General features: G+C 40.9%; 1 non-coding gene and 1 pseudogene across 1 annotated transcript; both read right to left on the bottom strand.

The window, feature by feature from the left end:
* Positions 1-1,161: 1,161 nt before the first annotated feature.
* Positions 1,162-25,468, bottom strand: LOC103792919 (uncharacterized). The gene is made up of 6 exons (XR_013535218.1): positions 25,327-25,468; positions 18,979-19,087; positions 17,651-17,774; positions 16,749-16,847; positions 13,132-13,316; positions 1,162-3,255 (listed from the first exon to the last, which is right to left on the bottom strand). It is a non-coding gene; the product is annotated as an uncharacterized LOC103792919 (transcript).
* LOC103792936 (putative E3 ubiquitin-protein ligase makorin-4 pseudogene) lies at positions 6,351-7,450 on the bottom strand (annotated as a pseudogene).
* Positions 25,469-25,607: the final 139 nt, after the last annotated feature.

Here is a 25,607-nt window from a genome sequence, read left to right on the forward strand (position 1 = left end):
GTTTCTGGCTTATTTGGGGGATTTGTGGTCCAAAGTCATCTCTACTTTTGTTTGGAGCCGTAATTCCTCATAACCCACCAGGTAGGGGATTTGAACGCTCTTCACCTACAATCAGTGTCACTTCAGACGCAAAGCTACAGTGAGAAGAAGGAAAGGTGTTTGCCAACTGCACATCTGAAAACAAAATTAATGAAAGCCAAGCAACATAGAATATTTATAGAAAATAAAGCCAAGCAGCAAGTAAAAGATCGATAACCACGACCAGCAAGTTTTCCCCAGAATGCAAATACCTCTTCCACTGAAACTGAATTTCAAAAGTAAAAACCTCACATAATGGCAAATACACATAAATCAAAGGAAAATTTAATCTAAGAAGCACACTCATAATCTCCCTTCCAGGGATGGCCATGTTCAATGTTAGGTGATATTTTTATTGAAATGGGACTCCAAAATCTCAATGAGTTATTTGCGTCTTTTCATTGAACATGCTGTTAATAATATTCTTACCTTTTTAAACTTTTTATTTTGAAATATTTTTAACTTATAGAAAACTTTCAGGGATGATTCATTCTGAATGATCATCTGTAAACCATTTACTCAGATTCACCAAGAGTAAACATCTACCTCCTTGCCTTTTGCCTCCTCATCCTCATCACTATTTGAGAGGGATTTGTGCAAGTTACAAATATGAACTGTCACCCCTAAAACTTTAGCATATATCTCCTAGAACAAGGGCATGTTTTAAACATATCCACTACACAATGATCAAATCCAAGAACTTAAACAGATATAATAGTATTATCTAAAACCTAGACCATATTCAAGTTTTACCCATTGTTCTAATAACACCCTTTGTAAATTTTTTTCCTGATTCAGGATTCAATTGAGGATCATTTTTACAGAGTTGTCATATTATTTAGACCCCTTTAATCTAATTCCTTGGCCTTTCTCTGTCTTTCAAGATACTGTTAATTTTGAAGAGGACACATCAGTTGTTTTGAAGAATGTTCCTTCATTTGGGTTTGTCTGATTGTTGCCTCACAATTTGATTCAGGTTATACATTTCTTGGCAGGAATTCTACATAAGGAATGTTATATTCTTGCTATATCATGCTAGGTCAGTGTGATAATGTCAGTTTATCCCACTTTTGATAAAACCAATTTTTGGCACAACTCTCCTTTATTAATCTACCCTTTTTGTAACAATTCATTAATCACAAATCTAGCACAGATAGCAGAAAGATATAAAGTACCATAGACTTTGTATTGATTCAAGTTGGAAGATAACTTTTATACTAACATTAACACATACTGAAGAGATAAAACGTTCTCAAAATTAATACACATATAGAAATGCAAAGTGAATAAACTTTTAAATAAAGGATTATTACATTTCAAATTATTTAAAGGGAAGCATACTTTTTTATTGCATTTTAGGTTTTGGGGTACATGTGAAGAACATGCAAGATTGTTGCATAGGTACACACATGGCAGTGTGATGTGCTGCCTTCCTCCCCTTCACCTATATCTGGCATTTCTCCCCATGCTGTCGCTCCCCAACTCTCCACCCCCCGTTGTCCCTCCCCTATTTCCCCCAACAGACCCCAGTGTGTGATGCTCCCCTCTCTGTGTCCATGTGTTCTCATTGTTCAACACCCACCTATGAATGAGAACATGCAGTGTTTGATTTTCTGTTCTTGTGTCAGTTTGCTGAGAATGATGATTTCCAGGTTCATCCATGTCGCTACAAAGGACACGAACTCATCATTTTTGATTGCTGCATAGTATTCATGGTGTATATGTGCCACATTTTCCCTGTCCAGTCTATCATCTATGGATATTTGGGTTGGTTCCAGGTCTTTGATATTGTAAACAGTGCTGCAATGAACATTTGTGTGCATGTGTCCTTATAGTAGAACGATTTATAATCCTTTGGATATATACCCAGTAATGGAATTGCTGGGTCAAATGGAATTTCTATTTCTAGGTCCTTGAGGAATCACTACACTGTCTTCCACAATGGTTGAACCAATTTACACTCCCACTAACAGTGTAAAAGTGTTCCTTTTTCTCCACATCCTCTCCAGCATCTGTTGTCTCCAGATTTTTTTAATGATTGCCATTCTAACTGGTGTGAGGTGGTATCTCAAAGTAGTTTTGATTTGCATTTCTCTAATGACCAGTAATGATGAGCATTTTTTCATATGTTTGTTGGCCTCAAGTATGTCTTCTTTTGTAAAGTCTCTGTTCATGCCCTTTGCCCACTTTTGAATGGGCTCGTTTGTTTTTTTCTTGTAAATCTGTTTTAGTTCTTTGTAGATTCTGGATATCAGCCCTTTGTCAGATGGGTAGATTGCAAAAATTTTTCCCCATTCCGTTGGTTGCCGATTCACTCTAATGACTGTTTCTTTTGCTGTGCGGAAGCTGTGGAGCTTAATTAGGTCCCATTTGTCTATTTTGGCTTTTGTTGCCAATGCTTTTGGTGTTTTGGTCATGAAGTCCTTGCCTATGCCTATGTCCTGAATGGTTTTGCCTAGGTTTTCTTCTAGGGTTTTTATGGTGTTAGGTCTTATGTTTAAGTCTTTAATCCATCTGGAGTTAATTTTAGTGTAAGGTGTCAGGAAGGGGTCCAGTTTCTGCTTTCTGCACATGGCCAGTTTTCCCAACACCATTTATTAAACAGGGAATCCTCTCCCCATTGCTTGTTTTTGTCAGGTTTGTCAAAGATCGGATGATTGTAGATTGTGTGGTGTTGCCTCCAAGGCCTGTGTTCTGTTCCATTGGTCTATATCTCTGTTTTGGTACCAATACCATGCTGTTTTGATTACTGTAGCCTTGAAGTATACTTTGAAGTCTGGTAGTGTGATGCCTCCCACTTTGGTTTTTTTTTTTTTTGCTTAGAATTGACTTGGCTATGTGGGTTCTCTTTTGGTTCCATATGAAGTTTAAAGTGGTTTTTTTCCAGTTCTGTGAAGAAGGTCATTGGTAGCTTGATGGGGATAACGTTGAATCTGTAAATTACTTTTGGTAGTATGGCCATTTTCACGACATTGATTCTTCCTAACCATGAACATGGAATGTTTCTCCATCTGTTTGTGTCCTCTCTTATTTTGTTGAGCAGTGGTTTGTAGTTCTCCTTGAAGAGGTCCTTTACATCCTTTGTTAGTTGTATTCCCAGGTATTCTGTTCTCTTTGTAGCAATTGTGAATGGCAGTTCATTCTTGATGTGGCTCTCTTTAAGTCTGTTATTGGTGCCTAGGAATGAGGGAAACATACTTTCAAACACCCTAGGAACAAGCCACTTAACATTATGGAAACTTGGAAGAACTCGGAAACAGTATTTTTCCACCAGCAAACCAAAACATGCACCAATTGGCAGTAGACAGATGCATGTCTTCTTACTGAGAAATGGATAGTATACAAGTGCATATTTACTGCATAATTTTACTTCATGTAACTGCTAATGCATGACAACAAACAAAGTAATGGTAAATAATTAAAAGCTTAATGAATAAGATAAATAAATTGAAACTAAGAAGTGCAAAACTAAAATGGTAATAGAAAAATAAAGAATTTAATAAAACACTGTTAGGAGAATAACAAAATACTCTTCTGAATACCTGCTATGAAATTTTCTATGCCCATGAAGAATAGGCATTTCCAACATTATAATTGGTACATTGTAGTCATATTCCATAATAGATACTGAAAACTATCATCTGTAAAAAAAATTGTTTTGGTTTTACTTGGGAAATGTGTTTCATACAAAAGGGTGGCTGCAAAATACAGAGACTTTGGCAACTGCTAGTATAAACTGCACCATTTTGCAAGCCCCCTGCCATTTCAGAGATCTTGGTCAAAGTGAAACACTCTATAGGGGTTCAGGTCCTGAGAAACATTCTTATCATACCTTGCCGGGTAAAGGCCCAACTGAAGAGACATCCCTATCATATCCTGCTGGGCAAAGGTCCAAGGAACATCTTACCACATCCCACTGGAAAAAGAGCCAAACTGCTTGACTATAGGTATATCTTATCAATATCCTGCCAGGCAGCAAGCCAGATGGCCCAGACCCTCCTGTCCATACCCATTAGTCTGCCAGCCTGTAAGCGGTGGTGGGCTCTGGCTTCAAGCTGATCCCCCATCCCTGCAGGTTTTTGCAATATATCTGTGTTGCTGTTGAGCGCCCCCTCTCTGTGTGTCTTTTTTTAATTCTCACCTTCCCTCAAAACCTAACAACAATTACTTGGTTTTTGCTTAAAGTTAAAGAATGAGTGGGATCCAAGGAATCAAGTGGTAGACCAGGAGCATGTCCAAGTTATTTTCAGGAAACAGAGCAACAAAGCACAAAGGCAAAATTTCCAACAGAAATTCTTTTAATAACTTAGCTTATCTCAGGGATTACCATCTCCCCCTTTCATGGAAAAGTGTGACTTATTACTGTAGACCAATTACTCCACTACAGTAAACATCTTAGAATGTAGTTTTGAATCACAGCTGTTTACCTGAAAGCTCAGAGGTAAAATCAGGGAAATACCCACAAAAACAAACACAAAAAACTCAACAACAAAACACCCTGAATGAGGACAAAGGTTTTTTCAAAAAGTGCCTGGACTAAAAAAACCTAGATTGTAAAACCGTGAATACAATTCTGTATCCAAGCCCCAGTTCGTGTCTATATGTAGGATAACCAGATAGTTTTAACTCTATGGCTAACCCCATTTCTTTATTTATGTAGACAGACAGAGCTAGGACTCATGTATTAACAACTGCTTTGTCCTTTAAGATCTATCTGCAACACAGGACTTATACCACTAAGCCAAGTGTCTCTGCTAAGGCTAAAAATACTGCATCCATGCAGGGATGAGAAGCTTATCACTCACATTCACACACACTAAGCTCTTGGGAGTCAACTTCCAACTCTGCATAGATTTTATGCCCCTCTATCTTTTATTTGCATTCTTTCTCAATTTTCCTATCACACAAAGCATGATAGGGCTGGGCGTGGTGGCTCACGCCTGTAATCCCAGCACTTTGGGAGGCCAAGGTGGGAGGATCACCTGAGGTTAGGTATTCAAGACCAGCCTGGCCAACGTGGCGAAACCTCGTCTCTACTAAAAATACAAAAATTAACCAGGCGTGGTGGTGTGTGCCTAGAGTCCCAGCTACTCAGGAGGCTGAGGCAGGAGAATTGCTTGAACCCAGGAGGGGGAGGTTGCAGTGAGCTGAGATCGTGCCACTGCATTCCAGCCTGGGAGCCTGGGTGGCAGAGTGAGACTCAAAACAAAAATAAAAGCAAAAACAAAAACCAAACAACAATAACAAAAAACCACAGCAGAAATCTCAACACATTCCCACCTGATTCTGGTTACCCAGTAGTATCACTGGTGTACAATTAAGCATGAGACAAAAACCACAGAACAAGTGGACAGGGTGGGGATTACAGGGCAGGGAACAGATACGAAAACACAGATGTGCAGATTTCAGCAGAAACCTCAGGGATCCACATCCTGTGTTGGGGCAGAAGGCTCTTGGCAAGTGTAAGTCCCTTCATCCATCACTCCTATCCTTGGACCCCAAAGCAGGGCCACCGCGTTTACTTTCCAACCTAAGGTCCTCAAAATGACTGTGTGAAGAGTCCATAAACACAATCTGATTGAAAACAGATGACACCACACACCTACACGAACTGTCTGACCATTAAATTCATGTTACAAAACACTAACTTTAGGATTTAGTTTTGAAACTTTTTTCAACAGAGAAAATAACACACTCCTTGGGGAAAGGTCACAAATTGAGAAGACAAGCCCTGGGTAAAAATTATTAAGACAGCACTGGAGCTGATAGACCTGCCTAGGAGAGAAACATGGGCACTGTCACACCACCACAGGGGACAGCTGCTGTTTGAGGTCAGCAGGCCAATTCACACACCAGGAAAGGTTGCTATTGAGCCAAGTCATAAAAATCCTCCAGATCATCATGGAACAAGTCCCACACATTTTCAAAATCTGTCAGTTCATCGTCCTCACCCTCAGCCAAATGCATAAGCAACATCTCACCCAGCTCAGAGGTGACAACCTCTTCTTTATTGTTGTCAGAGGGGTTATTGTTCTCTCTCTCTTTTTTTTTTTGAGTCAGCGTTTCGCTCTTATTACCCAGGCTGGAGTGCAATGGCGCGATCTCAGCTCACCGCAACCTCCACCTCCTGGGTTCAGGCAATTCTCCTGCCTCAGCTTCCTGAGTAGCTGGGATTACAGGCATGCGCCACCATGCCCAGCTAATTTTTGTATTTTAGTAGAGACAGGGTTTCACCATGTTGACCAGGATGGTCTCGATCTCTTGACCTCGTGATCCACCTGCCTTGGCCTCCCAAAGTGCTGGGATTACAGGCTTGAGCCACCACGCCTGGCCCATTGTTCTCTCTTTCTTCCAGAAGTCTTTCCTTCACTGGGCCCAGTATCTGCTTGCCTGTCTCTGTATATCCTTTCTATGGCCATCAGGGTAGTAAAAACACTTTCCTCTAGATGGGCAGCTCCCCCATCCTTCATCAAAATCCCTGCACACCTGGCTGCTCATTGCCTCCTTGTTTTTCTGGATGTGTTTCTGCTTCTCTTCTTTCTCCCACCCAGTACTCACTGGGAATGACAAAGTTAAGTGTGATCCAGCATTCTGGGTAGGACACTATAATCCTGCTCTCAAATAGCTTTGTGCCCTTCCTCTTGTAAATACACTTGAGATAGTAGGCGTGGCTGCAGCTGGAGAGGATCCCAAAACCATGCTCGCTGGGCCTGCCTTTCTCACAGACCACCTCGATGAAGACCCCACACATCATATCCTTGCTGCACTGCACAGCAAGTGAGAGCCCCGTTTCCTTCTCATGGGCCTCAGGGCAAGATTTTTATATGTTGTGGTCTTTGGGCAGTATCCATTGGATGTTGGATCTGCAGTTCACATGGTCACATGTCTCTCTGTGGAGACACACACACAGCTCTACCCACTTCGGCCTCTCCCACTGCAGCCTAGGGGCAAAGCGGCTTCTTTGTCACAGCTGTTTGTTCTTTCTCTGATTTTCCCTTGGTCACTGCAGAAAGGGGCAGTGCAGCTGCAGTAGAGTTGGCTAACAACAAACTCAACAGCATCCAGCCAGTCCTCTGAACCTGCTCCTACAGTTGCAAAGTTTGAATTTGACTCAGCTTCACCTGTATTCATTTCAACAAATGGCCCAACTATGGAAGAGACTTGAGGAAGCAGCAAGGGATGGTTTTGTAGTTAGACCTGTAGCAGTTGCTTCTTCCTGTTTCAGTGGCTTGCTGTGTTCACATTGACAGCGATCTCCATAAACACAGCACCCTCGTTAAAAATACTTGCCCAGAGAGGGAATGCAAGTAGCAACAGTTGTCTCCTTCCTTACAAATCCCTGCACAAAATACCTGCAGGTGACCTGTTTGGTTCAGCCATTGCTGCAGCTGCTGCCACTCCTTCTTCCCACCCCCAGGGACGGGGATGGGGTGGTGACTGTGGGATAGGGGTGGGATAGCTGATGCCACAGGTCCTGCTCCTGATATTGTGACTGTTGTTCTTGGGGGGGCCACAGCCCCCACTGTTACTGTTTATCCAACACACCCATTTTCAGTAAAAATTAACTTTGATCCCATGGTTAAGAGGATGTGTAGGCCAATATACTTTCATATCAATTGTCTTTTTCTGCTGATGACTATATGATAATAATAACTTTAAAATGATAAGCTCCAGTTAAGCATAGTGCCTCAGGCTTATAATCTCAGTGCTTTGGGAAGCCAGGGCAGGAGGATCACACAAGTCCAGGAGTTTGAGACCATCCTGGGCAACAAAGAATGACTCTATCTCAAAAAATAAAAAAATTAGCTGGGCATGGTGGTGCTCACCTGTAGTCACAGCTACTCAGGAAGCTGAGGTAAGAGAATCACTTGATTCTGAGTGGTCCAGGCTGTAGTAAGCTATGATCGTGCCACTGCACTCCAGCCTGGACAAGACAGTGAGACCCCATCTCAAAAAAAAAAAAGAATAAAATATGATAAAGGTGGAATTTCTGGGGAAGAGGAGAAAATCCTATTAGGAAACTAGAGGTGGTGGTAGGGGAGAATGAGATTATCTGTCTAGCACATACACCCTATAACACATCAATTTCATGTAGACTTGGCTCAATATTTTTAACGGTAAACAAGAAGGAATCTAGAGGAAAATATAAAAGAATTTTCTTATCTAATTTCTAGGTAAGTATAGCAACCCATCAAAGGCAGTGGCCACAAAAATGACTGCCGAATTTTACTCTAGACAAATTTAAAATCTTACTTTTAGAAAAAAAAGTAAAAACACACTTAGAAAATACATTTGGTAAGTATATGAAAGAAACAGCTTGTTGACTTCATTTAATTATCTCTTACACATTTATAAGAAGATTACACTACCATAAAAATGATCTATGAAAATGAAGGGCAAGTAATAAAAGGGAAATGCAAATGAAGAATAAATATGTGAAAACAGTCCATAAACTACAAATTAAAAATGCAAATGCTTATTATTTATTTTTTTTTTCTAGACAAAGTCTCGCTCTGTTGCCCAGGCTTGAGTGCAGTGGCAAGATCTAAGCTCATTGCAACCTCTGCCTCCTGAGTTCATGTGATTCTCCTGCCTCAGCCTCCCGAGTTCATGTGATTCTCCTGCCTCAGCCTCCCGAGTAGCTGAGATTACAGGCACGTGCCACTATGCCAGGCTAATTTTTATACTTTTAGTAGAAACAGGGTTTCACCATTTTGGTCAGGCTGGTCTTGAACTCCTGACCTCAGGTGATCTGTCCGCCCCAGCCTCACAAAGTGTTGGGATTAGATGCCTGAGCCACCACACCTGGCCAAAAATGCAAATGTTTAAATACACTGTTTGACCTTTATAGTTGGCAAAGATTATAAAGAAAAATGATATCCAGGATGGCTATCAGTTTGGGGAAATGTTAATTTTCATAATATTTTAGAATATAATTTCTTTCTTTTTTTTTTTTTTTTTGAGACGGAATTTCGCTCTTGTTACCCACGCTGGAGTGCAATGGCATGATCTCGGCTCACCACAACCTCCGCCTCCTGGGTTCAGGCAATTCTCCTGCCTCAGCCTCCCGAGTAGCTGGGACTACAGGCACGCACCACCATGCCCAGCTAATTTTTTGTATCTTTAGTAGAGATGGGGTTTCACCATGTTGACCAGGATGGTCTCGATCTCTTGACCTCGTGATCCACCCGCCTTGGCCTCGCAAAGTGCTGGGATTACAGGCTTGAGCCACCGCGCCCAGCCCTAGAATATAATTTCTAAAATTATATTTGTTAAAGACCATGCCACACTAAGATTTAAAAGGAGCATGTGCTTTAATATAGCAGTTCTATTTCTATTAATGTGACCTAAGGCAATAGTTACCCAAAGATATGTATGTAGGTACATTTCTCATAGTTCATGTTAATAGCAATACATTGTAAAAAATCTAAATGTGAAAAAAAAATAAAATAACTTGTAGGAATCTACAAGCAGAGACGATAGATACCCATTAAAAATTATAATGCAAGTGACTCCCGTTGGCAAGGATAAAAAAGAGAAAATATCTAATGCAGGGATGTTCTACGTGGCATGGGTGGAGTTGACAACATTTTTAAATCAAAGGTATTTTACACGCAAAAATAAGGCATTGATTTTTTTAATAAAAATAATGCATATTTCTTAAAGGTTTAAAAATAAGGGGGGAATAAAATGAACCAAAAGAAAAATTAAAAATTTGCTTCACCCACACACAGAGCAATAGTGCAGTCTATGCAAGGATTTTGTTTACAAAGACCTAGGAAAAGTCAAACCCTGCAGCATTCAACACTAATATCCCCCTAGGAATAGTCGGAGAATAGAGAGGAGGCATTCTCAGGGCATAAATTTACATCCTTTGTGGAATATATCTATGCTAATGCTGCCTTTTTAATTTTCTCAGCTTCTGCTCTGATGCTGTATTGAGTGTTGTCCACTAAATTAACTGCACAGTGCATTGCGGTGTTTGTGTAAGCGTCTCTGTAGTATAACATCTAATTTCCACTTCAAAGTAATTGGCCTTCATGAATTTTTAAAAAAATCTTCTAAAAGCTCTACTATTTAATGAATATTTGGATGAGACTGGTGTAGTCATTAAAATACTTAACATTTTAATAAAAGTAAATGTTAAAATAACTATCCATGATACAAAATCATTTAGGATATTCGAAAGCATTAGTAACAATGTGCTCATCACGGGAGACTAGCAATCATGGATTTGATTGTGGAATGGGTCTGTTTTAGTTTATATGCTGAAGCGATACGGCCAAGTCTCATTGACATAACCAAAGTTCACAATTAGTGTTCTTTACTGCTAGGTTATGTGACTCCTTACAAACTTTGGAAACTTTGGAAGATCTGTATGATACTGAAATTTGTACCTAATGTTGATGTAGGGCAAGGAAGCCCTCAGATTAGGGCTTAGCCCTGGACGGTTTTTGGTGATGTTGGACAGCAACTTTTACTGAGGCGGCGGTGCACCACAGCAGCAGAAATACTACTGTAGAACAGGACTCCTCTATAGGTGGCGTGCGCAGAGAGCTCAGGGGCCCTTCTGGAGTCATGTTTATACCCACTTTCTTTTTTTTGAGATGGAGTCTTGCCCTGTCACCCAGACTGGAGTGCAATGGCACAATCTCAGCTCACTGCAACTTCTGCCTCCCGGGTTCAAGCGATTCTCCTGCCTCAGCCTCCTGAGTAGCTGAGATTACCCATTATGCCAGCTAATTTTGTGTGCGTGTTTTTGTAGAGATGGGGTTTCACCATGTTGTCCAGGCTGGTCTTGAACTCCTGACCTCACATGATCAAGCCTCCCAAAGAGGTGTTTGGGAGCCTTCAACCTCCCAAAGTGGTGGGATTATGGGCGTGAGCCACTGCACCTGGCCAATACTTTTTTTTGCCTACATAGTAAGTTAATGGTGATGTGCAGTAGAGAAAAACATATACAGTAAAGAGAAGAAATACCAAATGGCAGGAGGTTAACACTTTGGACTGAGTGGCCAAGGAAGGCCTGAGAAGATGGCTTTTAAGTTGATATTTTAAAAAAGCAAGAGAAATAGTCACGTGGATTCCAGGAGAAAGAGTCTCCCAGGCAGAGAAATCAGAAAGTGTACAGATTCTAGGACAGCCTAAATGGCTCCTTGTGTTCAAAGACTGGTAAGAAAGCTACTGAAGCCGAAAAAGAAGAGGGCTAAAGGGTTAACAGGAGAATAGGTCAAGTAGGGCCTCATAAGGAAGAGTGAAGACTTAGGCTTTTAATGTGGGTCACATGGGGGCTGCCGGAAGGCTTAGAGCAGTGAGTGACTGTCTGAATTCTGTTTTAAAGGGATTACCCCGACTACATGGGAGCAAGGGTAGAAGCAATAATCCAGAAGAGAGACGATGGCAGCTTGGGCCAGAATCGTGTCAGCAAAATCACAGGAAGAGGTCAAATTCTGACTATACTTGGCCAGTAATCTGACAGGATTTGTTGATTACTAGAGCGGATGTATCAGTAAGAGAGAAGTCCGGGTTGACAACACCTCAGCCTAAGCAACTGATTTAATCCTTCTAGTAGTTATAGAACTATTCATATTTTCTATTTCTTTCTGGGTCAGTCAGTTTTCGTAACTTTTATTTTCTAAAAATTTATCTATTTGGTCCACTTTTATTGGCATGAATTGTTCATCCCTCTCTTTTATGATATTTTAAATGTATGTAACATTTGTAAATGAAACTTATTTTTAATTGAAAAGATTCATTTCTGCTTTTTCTTAGGCTGCCCTTGTATTCCAATATTCATTATTTGTACCTTTTCTGTACTAAGTCTCACTAGTGTTAATTTTATTAGTCTTTTTTTTTTTTTTTTTTGAGACGGAGTTTCGCTCTTGTTACCCAGGCTGGAGTGCAATGGCGCGATCTCGGCTCACCGCAACCTCCGCCTCCTGGGTTCAGGCAATTCTCCTGCCTCGGCTTCCTGAGTTGCTGGGATTACAGGCATGCGCCACCATGCCCAGCTAATTTTTTGTATTTTTAGTAGAGACGGGGTTTCACCATGTTGACCAGGATGGTCTCGATCTCTTGACCTCGTGATCCACCTGCCTCGGCCTCCCAAAGTGCTGGGATTACAGGCATGAGCCACCGCGCCCGGCCTTTATTAGTCTTTTTAATAACAGTTTTGACTCTTTGTTGCTTCCTTGCACTGTATGTTTTCTATTTCAAATTGTTACTTGGTATTTCTTTGTTTATACTTTGTTTTGCTGTTCCAGCATCTTGAGATAAGTGCTCCATTATTATTTTTTTTTATATTCTTTTCAATTGTATGTATGTAAGATGATAAACTTCTCCCTAAGAATGTTCTAACTATACCTTGATAGACATTTCTTTCTTATGATTCAGTTCAAACTGTCCTTTTATTTCCTTTAGTTTGATAACAATCACATTCAAATCATTTATTCTTCATCCCCTTCCTTCCTCACTTTCCCAGATTTTAATCATGCATTTAAAGATGAAGAGCATATTATCGAAATACAGGCTCCTAGCTGCTAAGGATACATTCATCAATGAATGAGATAGACACATTCTGCTCCCTCATGATGTGTACATTCTAGTGAGGATGACAAACCAATTACAAATGTATAGGGTGGCTGTAAAGTTGGGAAACATGAGTACATATTTTACTTTATGTGACTATGTTTTATAATCAATTAACACCTGTACTTGACAGGGTAGGGGAAGATCACCCAAAGCGAGTCTATTGGGATTGTGTGTTACCCCATTATGCCAGAATGCAGAGGGACTGGTTCAATGCTTGATTTTCAGAGATGGATTGGGTGATATGGCCACTTGGAATTGGCTGTGCATTCTCCAGATTTTAAACTCATCAATTACTTCTTCTGAGGGATGCTAAATGCACTGGTGAATCTTGTGAAAATAAGAGTCAAAGCACATTGAACCACACATTGCTAACTAGGGAGAAGAATTTGAACATATAACATAAGCCATTGCATATAACGTCTTGTAAGATCAGCAAACAATTATATATATGTATATACTCACCTCTGTCCAGGACTTATGGCTGCCATTACACTGATGAGGAGTCAATAGCCAGAATAATTAGATCATGCTGGTTCAAGTCCACATCTGTAGGAGTTTAAAGTCTTGTATAGAGGCCTATCACCTCTGCAAGATGCTTGAAGTCTTTTTGCTCAAATTCTCCCTTTGCATGTTGGGACAAAAGAAATCTAGAACAAGGAATTATTGTTATGGCAAAGTGTAAAGTATGTGAAGTATAAAGAGTGAAGTGCTGAACAGAAAGGGTCTTCAATAGATACAACAACTGCATAATGTATTGCTCTAACCAGGGCACCTTTGGGGACAAATGGGGGTGCAAATAATTTCACCAATTGGCATAAGCTTCTATCACCTTGGTTTAAATTAGGAGCTATGATAACTCCATCAATAAATGGTAGTTTAGTGAGAGAGACAGAGAAAAGAGAAGAGGGGGCGAAGGGACAGAATGGAACGGAAACAGACATAGATTATCAAAGCTGACAGGAGATTTCAGTATCATCCAGTACTTATCCTTGCCCTATGATTTACAGCCCTAAGGAAGCTGTGGATCTATTCCAACGAGTAAAGGAAACCACAGGGTTTACTTGATGTATCTCCTTGGAGGATAAATTGTATTTAATGTCACATAATAGGAACCATTACTATTCTACGAAAAATATAAATACGGAGTAAATCACACAATCATTCACTTTAAAAATCAAAATGAATCTTTTCAACAAATGGTGCTGGAGCAATTGGACATCCATAGACATAAAAAAACCAAACCTTGACTTAAACCTCAAACTTTATACAAAAATGAAATCCCATACACTGACGGGATTTCAAGATGCCGAAATAAAATGATTCATGCTGGCACAGTGGATGGGTGATAGGAGACTCAAAACTTTTAGGAAAAACAAAAATCTTTAGACTGGAAACAAAAACATGATCCATAAAAAAGATGTTTATAAATTAGAACTCATCAAAATTAAAAACTTTTGCTCTGTGAAAGACAAGTGAAAAGAATGAAATGACACGCTACAAAGTGGGAGAACATATTTGCAAATCACACACTTGACAAAGGGTTGGTATCTAACATATATGAAGTCTTCTCCAAACTCAACAGCAAAAAAAAAAAAAAAAAAAAATCCAATTAGAAAGTGGGAAAAAGACATGAAAGGACATTTCGCTGACAAAAATATACAGATGGAAAATAAGCACATGAAAAATGTTCAACATCATTAGCCAGTAAGGAAATGCAAATTAAAGCCACAGTGTGATATCACTACATGTCTATCAAAATGGCTAAAATAAAAAATAGTAACACCACTAAGTGCTGGCAAGGATACCGTGAAACTGGATCACTCACATATTGCTGGTGGGAATGTAATATGGTATAACCACCGTGGAAAATAGTTGGCAGTTTCTTATGTGCAATTACTCTACAACCTGGCAATTTTACTATTGGGCATTTATCCCAGAAAATAAAAACATATGTTAGCACAAGAACCTATACACTAATTTTCATAGTAGCTTTATTTGTAATAGCCCCAAACAGGAAGCAGCTCAGATGTCTTTTAAGGGTAAATAATTAAACAAATGGCATACATCCATACCACAGAATGCTTCTCAGCAATAAAAAGAAGCAAATTATCAATATACATAGTGACTTGGACGAATCTCCAGGGAATTATGTTGAGTGATAAAAGCCAATCCCAAAAGTTATGTACAGTATGATAATATTTATATAACATTCTTGAAATGATAACATTTTAGAAATGGAGATGAGATTAGTAGTTATTTGAGATAGGAGAGAGGGTGGGAGGGAAGAAGTTGTGGTTATTGAAGAAGTAAATGTGGGTAACACCAGAGATCCTGGAGGTAATGGAAGTGCTTTGTAACATGACAGTGGTGGTGAATACTAGAACCTACACATGTGATAAACTTGTACAGAATTAACACACACATACAAATGAAGTAAAGCCGGGGAAATCCGAATAAGATTGGAGAATTATCAACCTCAATATCTTGGTTTTGATGTTGTGCTGTAGTTTTGTAAGATGTTACCGTTAGGAAAAACTGGGTAAACGGTACATGAGGTCTCTATTTTTTCTTGCAAATGTGAATCTACATTATCTCAATACAAATGTCAATTACACAAAACAAAAGTTAGATTTAATGTCTTTCTTTTTTATATGTGCAGTCTCAGATTACACCTGCAGAACCTCAGATATACTGGTATTATGTTATGCTGCTGACAAAAAAATGTAAAAGAACCCAATGCCTTCATGTTAAGGATGAGTCACATAAAGGTTAGGTGACTTCTCAGGCTGATAGTTTGTATTAAGCAGTTGTCAGTTTATGCCTTTCTGTAGTTATAATGATGGGGAATTTTATGGCAACTGTTAAGATGTCCAGTCCTGGATTCAGACAACTTTGGGATACATCTTATCAGTATTAGTCTCACCATGTGATCTTAGAAAAACAATCTCTGGATTTTCTACTCATTAACATGAGATAATAAAATAGCCCAAACACTGACAGTAGTTCAAGATGCTGAAATAAAATATTTCATGCTGATATACTGGATGGGTGATAGGAGACTCAAAATAATGCCTGTTTCCTGGCATATTAAGTTCTGGACACTAGAACTAAAGGCTTTGAATACAAAGATATAAAAGGTACAGTTTCTGCTTCAATAAACAGAGTTGAGGAGAGAGAATAAAATAATATAAAGATAACTGTACAGAATAAAATGTGAAAAATAGGAGGGCTCAGGAAACTGGTGGTTGATGAGGCTAGATAGGTAAATTCGGCAGGTGGGTTAGGCACTTTTTTAGGAATCTGTACTTTGCGTAGGTTTATGTTGTCAAGGGTAGTGCAAAAGAGCCTAATGGCCTGGTTTTTTGTTTGTTTGTTTATTTGTTTAGTGACAGGGTCTCACTCTGTTGCTCTGTTGCCTAGGCTGGAGTGCACTGATGTGATCATAGCTCACTGCTACCTTGAATGCCTGGGCTCAAGCGATCTTCTCACCTCAGCCTCCCGAGTAGCTTGGACTATAGGCACATGCCACCACACCTGGAATTTTAAAATTGCTTGTAGACAATGGGCTATGTTGCTCAGGCTGGTCTCAAACTTCTGGCCTCAAGCAATCCTCCTGCCTCAGCCTTGTAAAGTGCTAGGATTACAGGTGTGAGCCACCATGGCTGGCCTAGAGCCTGGTCTTTTAGAGTCAGATGGCTTTGAGGATGGAGCTCAGTGCTATCCCTCACCAGCTGTGTTACTGTGGGCAAAATTGCTTATTTTTCTAATCCTCCCTTTTCTTGTCTCCAAAATAAGAAGCTTGCAATAGAGTAATTCCCTCTAGGGTGCCTGTGTCAGTTAATGAGATCATGAGTATGGACATGAATATGAACTTAGCCCTCAGTATCTTCCTGCAGCTTGCTAAAATAGCCGCAGCATATGAAAAAAGGTAAATATCTCTCTGTATAACTGGGCCAAAAACAATGGTAGAAAACATAATCATATCACTCCAAGGTCATTTCACATCTTCACGTTTAAAACAGACTATTCTGAAACAGTCACTTGATTGAGAAATTAAGTTCTCTGATTTCAACACTCACCTGTGCTCCTGGCACATTCTCTCCTCTCAAGGACCCTCTCTCCCTTTCTTCTGATTTTGCCTCAGAATAATAGTTGTTGTCGATGAAATGAGTCAAACTCTGCAAAATATTTGAAGAGATTTATTGGGAGCCAAATATGAGTGACCAATGGCCCATAACACAGCCTTCTGGAGATCCCAAGAAAATGTGCCCAAGATGGTCAGGCTACAACTTGGTTTTATACATTTTAGGGACACAAAAGACATAAATCAATACAAATAAGATGTACATTGGTTGAGTCTGGAAAGGTGGGACAACGGAAAGCCAGGGGCTTCCAGGTCATAAGCAGATTCACATACTTTCTAATTGGCAATTTGTTAAAAGGGTTCAGTTATTGTCTAAAGACTTAGAATCAATGGAAAGGAATGTCTAGGCTAAGATAAGGGGTTGTGGAGACCAAGGTTTTACCATGCAGACAAAGCCTCCAGGTAGCTGGCTTCAGAGAATACATAAAAAATGTTTCTTATCAGACTTAAAGAGTCCTTCTCTCAGTCATTTCAAAGAAGAGAAGGGTATAATGAGGCACGTCTGACCCTACTTCATCATGGCCTGAACTAGTTTTTCAGGTTAACTTTGCAATTCACTTTGCTGAGAGGAGGAGTCCATTCTAGTGGTTGGAGGGCTTAGAATTTTATTTTTGGTTTACATAGTCTTTTTGTTTGTTTGTTTGAGATAGAGTCTGACTCTGTCGCCAGGCTGGAGTGTAGTGGCACGATCTCAGCTCACTGCAACCTCCCCGCCGCCCCCCCCCTCCGCCCCCAGGCAAGGGATTCTCCTGCCTCAGCCTCCCGAGTACTGGGACTACAGGTGCCTGCCCCCACGCCTGGCTAATTTTTGTATTTTCAGTAGAGACAGGGTTTTACCATGTTGACCAGGATGATCTCGATTTCTTGACCTCGTGATTCGCCCGCCTTGGCCTCCCAAAGCGCTGGGATTACAGGTGTGAACCACCGAGCCCGGCCGGTTTACGCTTTGTGCAGGGGAACACTTAACAAAAAGTGAAGGAGAAAGGGAATATGTGTCAGGTCTGGGTGCTGGTGGCGGGGCCCTTCTGGCCTCTGTAGGGGCACTTCACCCCCTTGGGTCTTTGGTTTAGGCTTTAGTCCTGCTGCACCCCCTGCTGGGGTCATTTGGTCACTCTGGCCTTAGGACACAAGTAAGCATCTGGACCCACTGTCCTTCTTCATGGCCTCTGGTCCAGATGTCCTCACCCTGTGCCCACCTCACTCCATCCCCAGCCACCCTCAGTCTCTGGCCCTCTGTATTATTTATCTATTGTTGCTGGAACAAATGCCTACAAACTTAGTGGCTCAAAATAACAAAAACTTTTCTTAGAGGTCTGGAGGTCAGAAGTCGAAAGCAGGTCTCATGGGGCTAAAATCCAGGTGCTGGCAAGACCGTGCTCTTTCTGAAGGCTCTAGGGGGGATCCTGTCTCCTTGCCTTTTCCTGCTTCTGGAGGCTCCTACCTCTCCTTCATCATCTGATTTTCCTGCCTCCCTCTTTTAAGGACCCTTTTGATTATATCAGACCCACCTGGATAATCCAGGATAATTTCTGCATCTCAGGATTTTATAAACCAGAACAAAACGCCCAGGCCCCCCAGCAGAGTGAACAGAGCCAAGAGAAACCTGAGAAATGGAATTCCGAATCATGATGGGAAGGCAGGTTGGACACACCTCCTTATACCTTCTCCCTTTCGGAGTTCAGCACGATTGACCAGCATTAACACTAAAATAGAGATCCCAAGACTGACGAAACACTCTGTGGCAATAAGAGATCAAATTCCAAACTGACTCTTTTGTAGCATTACATGACAGATATCAGACCCTGAAGAAAATCAAAATGTTTTACCCCAAGATACATTTCTCAGACATTTTGAAATGGTGCTGCAAAGCTATCTTTTGTGGGGGAAAATTCTGCATCTGTAGAGAACCTCCATTAAGGCAGCCAGGTCTTTCCAGGATCTGGGAGAGATTAACTAAGAGTCTGACACCTTTAAGGTCTGAAAAGTGACATTCACCATGTATTCTCTCTGAAGCCTGCTAACCGGAGGCTTCATCTGCATAGTAAGAATCTTGGCTTTCACAACTCCCCCCACCCACTTATCAACTAAAGCATTTATTCCTACTGACTTCAAGTCTTTAGTTAACTCTTTAAACCAATTGCCAGTCAGAAAATTTTTGAACCCACCTGTGACCTGTAAGCTCCTCCACTCTTTGAGATGTCTCCCCTTTCCAGGCCGAGTCAATATATTCCTTACATGTATTGATCTATGTCTTTGTGTGAAACTTCTGTCTCCCTAAAATATATAAAACCAAACTGTAACCTGACCTCCTTGGGAACACTTTCTCAGGACCCCCCAGACTCTTCCTGGAGCCATGGTCACTCATATTGGCTTAGAACAAACTCCTTTAAATATTTTACAGAGTTTGGGTTTTTTGTTCACAATTATTAATTACACATTTGCTAAGTAAGGTCACATATTCACAGGTTCTGGGGGTTAGGCTGTGGACATCTTTGGTGGGGGTGATTGTTCTGCCTTCCATATCCTCCCAACCCCCTTTCTGGGACAAGCAGCACACACTGGATTCCCCCATGTCACTGACGGGTCACGGGAAAGAGGAAGTGCTACTATACGCAGTCCCACTGATGAAAGCACCAAACTGCTCTTCCTCCTCCATGCAGCTGCAACATGGGGGTGACAGGCACCAGGTGAGGCCCCTTATCTGAGATACTCAAGTGGAAAGAGTGGCACAAGCCTATCTGGGGTGTGTGTTATATGACATTATGCCTGGGGTACATAGCAGGCATAGATAAACAGCACTGGGGAATTTTCAGCCTAAGCCTTGATGTAACAATCCTGCATTCCCCAATCCTCCCTGTTCCCACTATAATCAGGAACCAAAGAGCTAAATCCTGCAGGTAGTGAGCTGAGCTTGATTAGAAAATGAGAGGGTTCTGGGTGTGACGATCTAGGTTCTATATAGGCAGGCTCCGATGTGTGCTGGGCCTGCTAGCTGTATCGGAATTGGTCTTTCTGAGAAGGTGAGTTCAAGCTGTTTCACTGGGTGGCAGGGAAAGCTGTGTTCAGGGCATATCTGGGAAGCAGAGTCTCACACTTTGACACATAGGGAGAGGCCCCAATATCCAAAATTCCAGCTGCTGCAGCACCACCCGTGAGCTCTCCTTAAGGCCCAGGAGGAGAGAGAACCTGAAGGCCAAGGTTAGTAGGCTGTTGTGCATTCCTAGTTTCTTCTGTGTGTGTGGTTGGAGGTGGGGGGTTGGGGTACCTGGTCTCACATACTTCTGTTCTCAGTTTTAAGGTGTGACTTCTCAGGAGTCTGTGTTCGCCTGAGAACAGGAGGTGAAGGATGAAAAGAAAAACAGCTCTGTCATTTCTAGAGGTGATATCACAGGTAAATTGCTTACTTCTGATTTCCTTCCTAAAATACCAATTTACAGGGCTAAAGACATTTTGCATTTGTTCCACATGGGTGCAGTTTCCCATTCTGGTGATGAGGTGACCTGAATAACCCAGCAGCTTTCTTTAGTGACCCAAGATTTAGTATTCATTCAACAAACTGCTCAAGGTCTGACCCAAGATTTAGTATTCATTCAACTGCTCAAGGTCTGACCCAAGTTTTAGGATTCATTCAACAAACTATTCAGGACTGACTGACCAAGGGGAGTCATCAGAGGTCTTCTAGGCATGGATTTGTTTGAAAACTTTAAGGCTGAAGAATAGGAGTCCCTGGGGATAGTGAGTTTAGTTTGAAGTTGGACAGCTTGCATGTGTTTGGGCACAGGGAGCAGTGGCTTAACTTGCTCTCAAGTCTACGGGAGAGCTGGAGCAGTGTACAGGTGGTCAGGTGGATGGGATGAAGGCGATCAGGTGGAGGGATGTCGCCGTATTTCTGGGTAACAAGAGGTCACTGGTCCTGACAGACTTAAAATCCAACACATAAACTATGCTAATTAAAGCAACATAGAAACGATAACACATTGGTGGGTAAACAGAAGAAAATAGAAGGCCAGATACACATTGTGGTAGGATGAACAATCTCCCCACCCTTTGCAAGATATCTCCACCCTAGTTCCTGGAAGCTGTGGTAAAAGGTACTTTGCAGGTGTGATGAAGATGAGGATCTTCAGATGGGGGGTTTCTCCTGGGTTGTCTGGGTGGGCCTGAAATGTAATCATTGGGTCTTTATAGAAACAGGCAGGGGGATGCTATGTTGCTGGCTTTGAAGACAGGATAGGGCTGGCCACAAGCTCAGGAATGCAGGTGGTTTCTAGAAAACTAGAAAAGTTGAGGAATCAGATTCCTCCTAGAGCCTGCAGCAGGGACATAGCACTGCTAACCCATATTGTACTTCGGAACTCCAGAACTGTAAGATTATAAATTTGTGTTGTTTTAAGGCATGAAGTAGGTGGTAATTTGTTCTAGCAACAGTAAGAAACATTAGTTTCCCACTATTCGACATATTTAGGGCCACATATTTAGAAGAACTGAGCAAATGACAGAGATCATGTTTATATTAGAGGACAGGCTGATTTAATCTTGGCATTAAATAACAATGTCTGAATATAGTAGCTAGAATTCCATTGAATCATAAACTAATTTACCAAAATATCTTTTAAAATAAAGTCTGTGAAGACATTTTCATCCCTCAGTCAGGCAGACCTGAGTTAAATTTTACTTCTGTAATTTTTCAAATTATATAAGAACTCTATCAATGTATTATGTTATTTTAAACAAGACAGATGAAGTAATTTTTTTTTTTTTTTGAGACTGAGTCTCACTCTGTCACCAGGCTGGAGTGTAGGGTACCATCTTGGCTCACTGCAGCCTCCTCGCAGGAGAATTCATGAGCTTCTCCTGCTTCAGCCTCCCAAGTAGCTGGGACTATAGGCATAGGCCACCACACCCAGCTAAATTTTTTTGTATTTTTAGTAGAGACGGGGTTTCACCATATTGGCCTGGAGGGTCTCGATCTCTTGACCTCGTGATCCGCCCGCTTCAGCCTCCCAAAGTGCTGTGACTACAGGTGTGAGCCACAGCACCTGGCCTGAAGTATTTTTTAAAAGACCTTTTTTGGCCTGGTGCGGTGGCTCATGCCTGTAATCCCAGCACTTTGGGAGGCTGAGGGGAGTGGATCACGAGGTCAAGAGATCGACACCATCCTGGCCAACATGGTGAAACCCTGTCTCTACTAAAAATACAAAAATTAGCCAGGTGTGGTGGCACTCGCCTGTGGTCCCAGCTACTCGGGAGGCTGAGGAGGAAGAAGAGCTTGAACCCAGGAGGCAGAGGTTGCAGAGAGCTGAGATAGCGCCACTGCACTCCAGCCTGGCGACAGAGCAAGAATCGGTCTCAAAAATAAATAAATAAATAAAAATAGACCTTTTTTATCACTAACCCTACTCACCACAGTCTTCAGTTTTATGTACAGCAGATCTTTTTTTATTAAGTCTATATTCTGTAACTTTTTAAGTTTTGTAATTTATTTTGGAGATGTTTCTATAGCAGTACACCTAGCTGGCCCTTATTCTCAACACGTGCGACGTGTTCTGCAATGTGAATTGTCCTGTTTTTGGACCTTTCTCCTGTTCATAGATCTCTATGTTTGCAGTGTTTCCGTGGCAGAAGTAATGCTGCAGTGAAGTCTCTGCATGTTCTTGAACTTTAAGAAAGCCATCTGGACTTAGAGTTTCTGAGTCAAGGACATGCACCTTTAACCACGTTAGATATTGTCAAGTCATGCTCCAGAAGTACCATGCTGACTTTGAAGTCCGCTAATCGGTGGGACTGATGGCTTGCTTCCATCCAGTGTTTTACTGGATAGTGTCCATGTTTTAAATGTTGTGACTGTCTTGCCAAAACAAACAAGACTTTTGTTGCTAATATAATGTGCACTGAATTGAGGACAGTTTGCCCACTTACTGATCTTTGGTGTGCTTTCTTCAGTGAACTGTTCATTCACATACTTTCAGCATTTGTCTAGTCTGCAGATTCTATTATTTTCCTTATTGATCTGTATAAATTCTGAATTCATTCCTTGTTGGTTATACAACATACTAATTTCAAGAGATTTCTTTCTCCTTTATAAGGCCATTTTTGTTATTTCCTTTTTTTTTTTTTTTTTTTTTGAGATGGAGTTTTGCTCTTGTTACCCAGGCTGGAGTGCAATGGTGCAATCTCGGCTCACTGCAACCTCCGCCTCCTGGGTTCAGGCAATTCTCCTGCCTCAGCCTCCTGAGAGCTGGGATTACAGGCATGTGCCACCATGCCCAGCTAATTTTTTGTATTTTTAGTAGAGACGGGGTTTCACCATGTTGACCAGGATGGTCTCGATGTCTTGACCTCATGATCCAACCGCCTCGGCCTCCCAAAGTGCTGGGATTACAGGCTTGAGCCACTGCGCCCGGCCCTTGTTATTTCCTTTTATCTGGCACTTTAGTCTTTAAGAAATTTTTCTGTTGCAAGTCTAAAAACCTTCATTTTCTCACATTTTAATAGTTCTAATTATTTTTTATTTTATCTGAAACATATTCTCATAGGAAGGGATCTTGCTCTTCCCCTACTAAGGGATATTCAGTTATTGTCTGAAGACTCATTGAATGGTTTCCCAACAGACTTGGTCATCTTTTTTGGGTAGTAAACATTTCTATATTTGCATGTTTCTGGGCTCTCTTTGTCTGATCTCTTCATCTGTGCTGATGACATTCCTAACCCACTTGAATTACTACAATTTTACTCTGAACTGTGGCGAGAACAAGACCTTCATTAACTTTTCATGTAAAAAACTAGTCTGTCACATTTCTCCTTGTGTGAAAATCATGTATTCATTTATGACATTTTACAAAAACAATCTTTATGGATTTTTTTAAAAATGGAGATACTATTGAAGTTATGTATATACTTGGGAGAACTAACATGGTTCTAGTATTACTTGCAAAGAACTTTTGACTGCTCATACTGAGAGACTGTCAAATCTTTAGTTTTGACTGACATAATACTGGTTCAAAACCCAGTAGGTTCAAAACTCAAGAAGAGCTGAAGCTCCAGTTTCAGTCTGAAGCAGAAAAAGACTGAAGTCCCAGCTTATGCAGCCAGACAGGATGAATTCCCTTATCATTCTTCCTGGGTGGGATTCTGACTCAGAGGTCTTTGGTCATAATCCCACAGATTATACACTTTAGGCATTCATATACTGGAGGCATTTGCTACCTTACAAATGGTAGATTTACCCCATCGACTCAGCCAAGCATGTACACCAAAGGCATGTTTTCTCAGCTGTTACTATATCATGAGAATAAGTAATTTTGACTTCTTAAACTCTGCAAGAGTAAATCACACTTTTATTGTTTTCTTTCTATTACAGCTTTTGGCCACATATTCTAATGTATCCTTATATCCTGTCTGCCTCCTTAGCAGGCCCAATTTGAAAGATATCTATCAAGGCCACATGGAGGCATGTGTACATATAAAGTATAAATTGTTATTTCAGTAGTCGGTGAAATTTAGAGATGTGGCAGTGGTCTTCTCACCAGATGAGTGGGATTATCTAAACCCCGAACAGAAAAACCTATATAAAGATGTGATGCTGGATAGCTGTAATTACCTTGCGTCTCTGGGTAAGGAGGTCTTATTAGTTCACAACTGCCCATGGGAGGATTTGTTCCTTCTGTACAAATATCTGCAAAACTCCCTAAAAATGCTTGGTTGAATTTATAACTTCAAATTCTTCAGTAAAGCATTATAGCTCTGTGTTAAGGGAAGACATTTTCCTCTTGCGATGATACAAGCTTCCTATTCCACACTGTCCTCAAAATCATCACACCATCCTCTGAAACTATAGTCTGAGGCTATCATATGCCTAAGAAACAGCTGGGGAATGGTTTAAAATGTAGATGATCTTTTATACAAGAACACTGCTTTAGATCTGGGAAGACTGGGGTGTTAATGAGATTCCTCATCACCAAAAATGTGGGTCTAAATTCTGTAATAACATCAACATGAGCAAGATCATTTATTTTTCTTAGGAAATTGGACTTATCCGGGAAAAGTGATGTCCTCTTTGAAGCAAGGGAAGGAGCCCTGGATGATGGAGAGAGAGGTGACAGGTGTTCCCTGCCCAGGTAAGAAGCAATTGGAAGTCATCATAACTCACATCTCAACTCAGAGTAACCTGGACACTCCCCCTCCAACCCCCACCAGGAGGTGACTTCAGTCCATGAGTTTCCAAAGGAATCTTTACTCCACATTTATCACTCTCCCTGTACTTTTTGTTCTAACTATAGCTTGGGACAATAATTGGTGTACTGGTAAAAATTTGTGATGTAGGCTACCACCTGAATGGATAAAAGGATGAACAGCTGAATTGGTCAAAAAACTTGTCTGTGATTACAGTGATGAATGGGTTAGCTCAGAAAAGTGGCCCAGAAAGTTTGTTTGTTTTTTAAATTCTGGAGAGACACTTATTTTCTCTTTAGATTATTAGGTTAGAGAATGACAAATTAGAAAAACAAATTTACCATCCAGTTGGAAAGAGATGACTTGTCCTTCATTAACAGAAGGTAGAAACTGCCAGAACATAAGATGATCCAGAGATTTCAGAGAAACTTGTTTCTCAAGTTTCAGTCCTGACATCAGGGAAGGTAGCTCATTAAAAGGCTCCTGAAAGTCAGAGGATGAAAAGCTGGTTAGATGATGATGATGAATTTTGGTCTGGAGTATCATAGATCTGAAGAGTGAAATACCAAATGCATTTAAGCTATGAGCATTTTGGAAAGTGGACTGGAATCCACTTATTAAA

This window comes from Callithrix jacchus, chromosome 5, assembly GCF_049354715.1.
Source record: "Callithrix jacchus isolate 240 chromosome 5, calJac240_pri, whole genome shotgun sequence".
Taxonomy (NCBI): Eukaryota; Metazoa; Chordata; class Mammalia; order Primates; family Cebidae; genus Callithrix; species Callithrix jacchus.